This window comes from Agelaius phoeniceus, chromosome W (genome assembly GCF_051311805.1).
Source record: "Agelaius phoeniceus isolate bAgePho1 chromosome W, bAgePho1.hap1, whole genome shotgun sequence".
Classification (NCBI taxonomy): domain Eukaryota; kingdom Metazoa; phylum Chordata; class Aves; order Passeriformes; family Icteridae; genus Agelaius; species Agelaius phoeniceus.
This window is the reverse complement of record NC_135301.1, coordinates 11,200,988-11,209,851: the sequence shown is the minus strand read 5'-3', so window position 1 is coordinate 11,209,851 and position 8,864 is coordinate 11,200,988.

Sequence of the window (8,864 nt, the reverse complement as noted above, 5' to 3'; positions counted from 1 at the left end):
AGTAAGTGCACCCAGTAAAAAATTTTTGTCCACACCAAACTGTCAGCTGTACAGGGAGATCAAAATCACGTCTCTGAACACTGCCTTGTGTAACACGGTCTAATATCTGCTGCAGTGTTTCAGCCCGTTCAGGGGTTATACGAACAGGCTGTGCTGGATTAGTTCCCTTTAACAAAGGTCAAAATTCATCTAACAGTTCATTGTTTGATTCGCATAGGTGGAAAAAGAATATACAGCATAATAGAACTCTCCCCTACATAGCCAGCGTCTATTATTCTAGATAAAACAAACAATCCCAACACTGTAGCCGAGAAATGTCCTAAAAGCAAAACTCTCACAGATAATCCATCAATAATGAGTGATCTCTTTAGTCCCGTTGGAACTTTTGTGGGTGAATAGTCACCAAAGTCACAGTCTGCTGCTGTTGCTAGGTCTACTCTGAGGCTCCCGGCGGTTGCGGGCTGAAGGCAGGTTTAGCCGAAGTGGTGATAGCTGCTATCTGTGTCCGGGCGCGGAGAGCTGGTGGCCGGGAAGCAGAACTGCGCTGGGCAGCCGCGGGGCGGGCGGACTCACCGGAGCCCGCTTCCGCACGGGGGGCGGGAGGCCCGTCCTGCCGTCCCCCCCTCGGCTCGGGGGCGGGGCGGCTGCGGAGCGGAGCTGGCGGCTGCGGAGCGGGAGGCGGCCGTGCTGCAGCTGCTGAGTCGCCCAGGGCCGGGGCCGGCACGAGCCTCTCCGGTGGGGTGGCTGCGGGCTGTGCGCTGCGGCAGGGCAGCGGAGGGTGCGGGTCCGGAGCGGGAGGAGGCGGAGGCGGCGCAGGGTTTAACACCGGGGCAGGCGGCGCGGACGGCACGGCTGGAATACGCGCGGGGGGGCTGCTGCCCGCGGAAGAAGCCGATAGCTGCAGGGAGCTGCTTTTTAGAGCAGGAGCTTGTATCGGCGGGGACCCAAACCAGTCTCTGCAACTCCTGTTGCTTTCACGGGCTGCACTAGTCTGCTGGGCAGCTCTTTCCTCTGCCTTGTATTTCAAGAATTCAGCATGCACGACTCGCCATAAATTTCCCAACTCTTTCGCGGTCTTATCCTCATCTATGATTGCACGCCACAGCTTATCCCTGAATATACGCCATTCCGACAACTCATGCACTGTATGCGGATTACGAAAAAACCCCTGTGCACACCCATAAGCTAACAACCCAGGAAGTTCTTTCTGTAAATCTATTCCTCTAATCTGACGCCCTCGTAAAAAGTCAGTAAATAAATCATATGCTGCTTGCCTGTCTTTATCCATTTTAACGACGATTGCGCGCTTCTTGCGGCTCTATTCAGGTCCGGCAGCACGTAGCAGCCGGGCTCTCCTCTGAGGTCACCCGGGGCACTGGACACCTTCCTTTTTCAGCGGTGTTTTTTGCCGTCCCCAGCCGCGAAAGGACCTGCACTTGACTTTTACGCCTCCGACCGTGGCTAGTCCTGAAGGAACACGTCCGGGGTCACCATTTGTCGTAACGGCGGGAGAGATGCGACACACCATATGCGATGAATAGCAAATCTCGAAGTTTATTGAAAGCTTACACATTTTTATATTAGTGTTAATGAAGCTTATGCATATTGCAAAATCTGAGCTCATTATTGGTTAAAGCACACTATGATCAAACACACCTACTTCTATCTCTTAACAATTATTTTGCTTCTATGTGTACATTCTTCTAATTTCTCTACCTTGGGATAACTACATTTTCTGGCAAGCAATTTTCTCCCCCGTCTTCCCGTTTTAGAGAAGGTCACTGTGACCTTCGTCAGTAATTGGGCACCGGTTGCTCAGTTCCCAGCTTGTTTCTCTTACCCTTATCCATCGGTATCACATCGGAATGTCCTTTCTCAGCTAACCAATTCTCCAAAAAGCTCTCTACAGATCTCATTATTGGTTAAAGCACACTTAGATCAACCACACCTACTTCTATGCTCTAATGATTATTTTGTTTCTATGTTTGCATTCTTCTAGCTTCTCTACCTAGAATATCTACATTTTCTGGCAAGCGATTTTCTCCCCCGTCTTCCCGTTTCAGAGAAGGTCACTATGACCTTCGTCAGTGATTGGACACTGGTTTCACAATCCCCAGCTTGTTTCCCCTATCCTTATCCAACGGTATCACATCGAAGTGGCCTTTCTCAGCTAGCTAATTATCCAAAAAGCTCTCTACACAAACTGGGAAAAAATACTGGATTGTGGAAAACTTAGGAGCAAGTGGTAATAGGTTAGGAAGTGAATTTCCAAAAGGGCAAAGATGGGTTTGTTTCACATTTGTCCTTAGGGGTAGAGTCCAAGACTTGGTAAAAGAACAATTAGTAAACAAAAAAGCAAAGCCAGTGCAACAGTCTAACTCTATATCAACCCCAAATCAAGATTTGTACACGAAACTTAATCAACAATTAGAAAAGGAAATAGATATCTCGAGATTTGGGAAAAACCTCTTTGTGAAATTGGGGGAAAGAAAAAGTAAGGAACTTAACCAACTGTTGGGTCTGTTGAGGGGTTTTGATGACAGAAGAATGGCCATGGAAAGGTAGTAGCTTAGGCCCGAATGAACTCCTTAAATTGAATCGGACAAATATAAGGGAGGAAAATCAACCAGAAGGGTGGATTTTAAGTTCAACAGTGATAGGTGAAGAATGTCTCTGGCGCACCAGGAAAAATTTTCTTAGTGAAGTAGGAAATACTCCCTCTAAAATATATAATGTTACTAATGGAACTTTTGCATGATGGACTCCAGAGGAACCAACTCTGTAGTGGACTTAGAAAAAAACAAAAGAAAAAAATTGCAGGTATAATAACAAAATCAGGCTCTTCCAATGTAACGATACAGGCAAGGATCCTTATTTTGGGATCCCAGAAATATCCAAATTTTGGGAGAATATAAATCTACAAAAAAATTATTATTGGAAAGCACCAGATGGCTTATTTTGGATATAAGGGAAAAGAGCATACCCAAGACTCCCCTCCAGTGGAAAGGGAGTTGTACTCTGGGAATCATACAGCCAGGATTTTTTCTTTTACCAGGCCCAGATGGAAATCAATTAGGAGTACCAATTTATGAAGACCTAAAAAGAAATAAAAGGGAATTGATTGGAGGATTTCAAAAATGGGGAGACGAGGAATGGCCTCCTGAATGCGTATTGGAAACATATGGGCCAGCCACCTGGGCACAAGCTGGGAGTTGGGGATATCAAACCCTGATTTATATGCTGATTCATATTTTAAGACTCCATGCAGTTGTAGAAATATTAACAAACAACTGGTCGAGTGCTGGAATTAATATCAAGTCAACAAAACCAGACAAGAGCTGCAGCGTATCAAAATAGATTTGCTTTAGACTATTTATTAGCTGAAGAAGGGGGTGTTTGTGGAGAATTTAATACATCATATTGTTGTTTGAAAATAGGTGACAATGGGGATGCCGTCTTGGATAAAGCCAAGAATATCAGAAAAATAGCCCATGTACCGGTCCAAAATTGGGAACCAATGCTAAAAACTAGCTGGTGGGACAATGTATTAGGGATAGAATGGTGGAAGAAATTAGGCTTCTTCCTTTTATGTGCTACAGCTGGCTTGATATTTCTCCCTTGCTTCATCCCCTGTTTTATTCAGTTAATCACCAGCGTAGTCCAAGGCATGCAAGTGGTAACAATGCCTATGGACCCAAAATTGGCTACATCTGGAATGGCACAAAAGATCATGGTGTTAAAGAAACAAAATAATATGGAAGACCCCTTTGAAGAAGGAAAATTGATTTGTGAAAAAAATGAGTGAATAATGGAGGTTAGAAAACAAGAATTTCTGCTCAAGCCAAATGATTTATAAAAAGAAGAGAGAGGCGATTGTTATGGATATATATTACAATATTGGCTTTTTGCAAATATTAAAATAGATGCTATATGTATAATGTTAAATTAACTTTGCTATAAAAATATAGTTTTGATTTCTGTTGTTAATTAAGCTTAGACATAATAATGAAATAAATGGTATAGATACGCTTGTGTTAAAATGCCTGCTTGGTTGGGATAATATCCAAGGAACATATGATGAGGACCCCTGCTACTGATATGATTAGCCACACGTATCATCAGAAGAAAATATGGACCAAGGCCCGTGTGAGTGAGATACTACTCACTTCCAAAAATCTAGAAAGATTTATTAAACCTTATCAAAAATACAACAGAAGACTGAATAGAGAAAAGATTATGGCGCCAGGAGCAAAGGATTTTTCTTACCATGTGTTCGTCGACACAATGGAGGTTTTGCCTTTTAACCCTTTTGCCCCTCCCAAAGTTCAGTCCATCGACTCCTTCTTCGCTTTCTACTGGTGGAGTTTACTTCCTTAAATCTTGATTGGAGGTCAGGTGTTGCTATAGTGACAAGCCAACCCTCCCAAATGTCCCAAACCCAGGCAGTCCCCTGATAACAATGCAAGGGGGTAAAGCATAACTATAAATATATAAAACTTTTCTTAACATATATACATGATATTTGCCTTTTAATTGTGAGAGTCAGTCATTGCATTACTCATCCATCACAGCCCACAACTTCTTCAGGCTAAACCACCCCAGCTCCTTCATTTGTTCCTCATAGGGTTTGTGTTCCAGAACCTTCACCAGCCTTGTTACCCTTTTCTGCATGCATTCAAGCATCTCAACATGCTTCCCAAATTGAGATGCTCAGAACATGACACAGTACTCAAGATATGGCTTCACCAGTGCTGAGTACAGAGGAAGAATGACTTCCTGGTCCTGCTGGCCACACTATTCCTATTACAGGCCAGGATGCCATTGGCCTTCTTGGCCACCCAGTCACACTGCTGGCTCATGTTCAATCAGCTGTCCATCAGCACACCCAGACCACTTTCCACCTGGCTGCTATCCTGACATGCAGAGAGAGACTCTAAAACTCAAATACAAAATGAGTTTTAAAGTATATATGCTTTTATTCGGCCGGACACATGGGGATATCTCCACAAAGACATGCATAACCTCCGGTACATTCAGGTTTTCTTTTATCCCCTAAAGTGTTACATATGCATCAGGTTACACAATAGATAATTTCCTGGCTCCCCTCCCTCTCCACTTCATATTCTAATCATCTTATCAGTCCTTTGGGCCTGCGCAGTTGTCTCTGGTGTTCATCTCAGGGGTCATAGGGGATGAAGTAAAGTTGTCTCCCTCGGGGTTGACTTTTTGACCCTGCTGCCTTGCGCATGCTTACTGATCTTTTGGCCACTGTCCAAGCCAGGAGTCCAGATTCATCTGGTTTCAGGGGCCCAAGGAGCCTCGTTATCTCAGCATCCTTGCATACTGTATCCTGTTTTTGATAAACATCCTTCCCCTTATCAGGCATCCTTGCATTCTTTCTTGCTGTTTTGCACATATTCCTTTCCTGTATTCCTTTCCTTTCTCACGCAACTAAGGATGCAGCAAATATTAAGCAATGTCCATCATCTATGTGCCTATTCCTAATCAATACCTTCTAATTTCTGTGATTAATATATATATTCTCTAGGTTCTGACCCCATGTTTCAATCCAGCCACTCTGTCCCCAGCCTGTAACTCTGTAGGGGGTTGTTATGGCCAAAATGTAGGACCCAGCACTTAAACTTGTTAAATCTTGTATTGTTAGATTCAGCCCATCTATCCAGCCTGTCCAGGTCCCTCTGCAGACCCCTTCTACCCTCCAACAGATTAACACTCGCACCCAGCTTGGTGTCATCTGCAAATTTACTGACGGAGGAATTCCTTCACCAATGGGGTGTGAAAACTCGCCATACAATCCATGATAGAACAAGCCATGATAGAATGACATCATTTGACCCTCAAGCACATGTTATTAAAACAAAAAAGGGTGAATATGGCTCCTCAAGAACAATTAGACAATGCAATATTTACACTAATTTTTTTAAATGCAGATCATCACTCAATCCCCAGCAGAGCAAGACTGCACTGAAGGTTTGTTTGCGCAGAACCAATTTCCAAAAGTTTTATTTAAGGATCCACAATTGGGTGTGCAATGGCAAGGCCCAGCTGATTTACTAACCTGGGCAGGGGAGGTCTGCATGTTCTGTCACCAACAGACCTGAAGTCGTTACCTGCTCATCTGGTAAAACCGTATCATGAGCTAGAAAGACCAGTCAAACAACCCCATACCCCAGCTGAAGAGACTCTCAATAGCAATGAAGAGGCACTGCACAATACCAGGCAGCAGCAAGTGGACAAACCCAGAGATAACATGGGGGATACTGAAGTAACTGCAGCAAAGAGCTGAAATCGTGATGCACGGTGTAGGAGCAGCACCACCCCTGGAGAACACCTTCCTGGCTTTTGGGGGATAGGTGTTTTTTTCTTTTTTTTTTTTTTTTCTTTTTCTTAGGGAACTTTTTCTCCCATCTACTACCTGAAAGACTATATAGGGAGAGGGAGTTGCCTGAGAGACAAATAGGGGCAATTAAAAAACAAAAGAAAATGGCCACTCCCACATACCACGGTAATGGCCCAGCCAGAAAAAACAAGAGTTTGGGAGTGATGCCTGAGGGGGAAGCAAGGTGGTTTAGGCAGTTTCTTAGCTGGGGCTAGGGCAGTCTTTGCCTGGTTGGGAGCAAAGGTGAGTGGTGATTCTTTGCCTTGGATCTCTCCTGCACAGTGATGTTTTTCCAACACTGCGGTGGAGCTCTGCCTGTCACCATCTTTTGAGCCCGTTGCTTGCAGAAGAGCACCAAGAGACCAAAGCAGTCCATTTGAGTGCCTGGGGAAGTCGTCCCTTCCCCCCTCCCCACCCCCGAGCCACATCATGGAGAACTGCCTGGAGCCGGAGCAACACCCCCGTCGGACCTCTTCTTTGTATGGTTGTGCGAAATTGCAATAAAACCCTCCCTCCCTTCCTAGAGTGTACCAGCTGCCATTAGCAGTGCCGAAGACCAATCACCACTCAGGAGGATAGCTGCGAGAGTCAATCCTTCTGTCTCTCTCATCTGAGCTGCCATCACCACCAGGGAGGTCCCTATCTTTCATCAGAGCGCCCCCCTAAAGCAACAGGGGAGTCACTGCAACCTCTCTGCCTTGACACAAGCCAACACCGCCCTCTGCCGGGTGTGGTGGTATCCACACTAAAAGGAAAATTACTTGATGGGCAGAAAAAGGTTGGTATTGGGTTTTCTGGTTTTTGTTGTCATTGTTGTTTGTCTGCTGAGATATACATATATATATATATATTCTGTAGCAGCCTGAATTGCTACTAGTAAAGTCCAGGGTAAGAAAGCAAAAAGGGCCTTTTCATGGTATCCACAGATGTTTAATTCAGCCACGTGGTGAGATGTTCAGAGTCCCCCCCACACACACACGGTCTCCCTTTTCCTCTCCCCAGGGGAACCCGGGGTTCTACCTGGTCTTGGTGCTGTATTAAGATGAGGGCAAATCAGGGAATAGGGAGGGAGTGGCTCAGGCACATAGGAGCAAGGGAAGGAGCCAATGGGGTCAAACAGCTTTGAGGGAAGCTTCTTGGGTCTCCCTAACTTAGGCAATGTCCCCCAGGGCCTCCACAATATTCTAGTAAAGAATTATTACTCCTTTACCCATATCTTTGCCTGAAAGCCCTATAATTTCAAATATAATAATTTGGAGGGAGGGGGTCATATTTTCCATTGCAGGAAATGCCAGACACCTGGCTTTAAACCAAGACACTGGCCTACCCAGCAACTGTAGCTAGCAACAGTACTGTAAGTAGTTTATTCTGTTTTCCTTTTATCATGCCTTTGGCAACTGCACAACAGGTGTATTGGGCTCACATTGTTGATCCTCCCATTTTTAGACCTCTTACATGCTGAATTGCCCATAGCAAGTAATGATACAAAATGGAGAAGAGGTGTTTGGCTTCCCCCATGGGGACCTCTGGAGGAAAATTAAGAATAGATCAGAAATAATGGTTCCTAAACATTTTACACTGAGTTGCCCGCAATTTGTCTTGCTAAAAAACCTATCTTGGGGTGCCTTAATTTTAAAGGAAACTTTCACTTACACTATCAAGACAGTAAGAACACCTCAAAACGCTTGACAAATCTTATTTTTGTGTCTATATCAGGCACTAATAGTAGCAAGGTGATGAGTAACTGTCAGCCAGGGTGTTGGTAGCAGTCTGATTAAATGGTGGCTGGAGTCCTCCTGGAGTGACAGATGTGGTTCTGTTGAAGCAGTGAGCCCATAGAAGAGTGTCGTTTTCCTCTGAAGGTCCAATGGTGATGTAGAAGGGTCTGGTCTTGTCTGGAAATACAGCGGAAAAAGGCAAGGCTGCCTGTGGTGTTTCAAAACTTAGATTATATACAGGTGTAAGAGATGGTCCAAAGTTTCCCTCATTTTTGCCTCACAACCGTTGCAAGGACAGAGACCGGGACCCCGAGGACCCTGACTAGAGTTCTGGCCTGGTTGAGGTGGATGCTCGCCAAGTGATTGTTCGCAGCTGTGTCTGTAGTGCTGCCACGGTTTACTGCTTCTAGCAGGATCTCGCCCTATATGCTTGTGCCTGCTTCACAACAATGGCCCATTAATTTCCCCACCTGTCGGCCAAATGAACTTTCTGGGGTAACTTTGGTGGTCCCCCGCAGAAAACCTTTCATCTGCTTCACTACCACCGTGACGGACGGAGATTGAAGCCCCCTCCCACGGACTGAGACTAAGACCTCTATAATCCTAACACCGGGCGGAGGGGGGGGGGGGGGAGGGGATGGCTGGCCTGATCAAAGCGAGATGTTTGCCCAGGTGTGTTCCCTGGACCAAGAAAACAATGGGTCTCGCTGAGCTGCTGAGAACATGGACTGTCTGTCCCTGTTTTC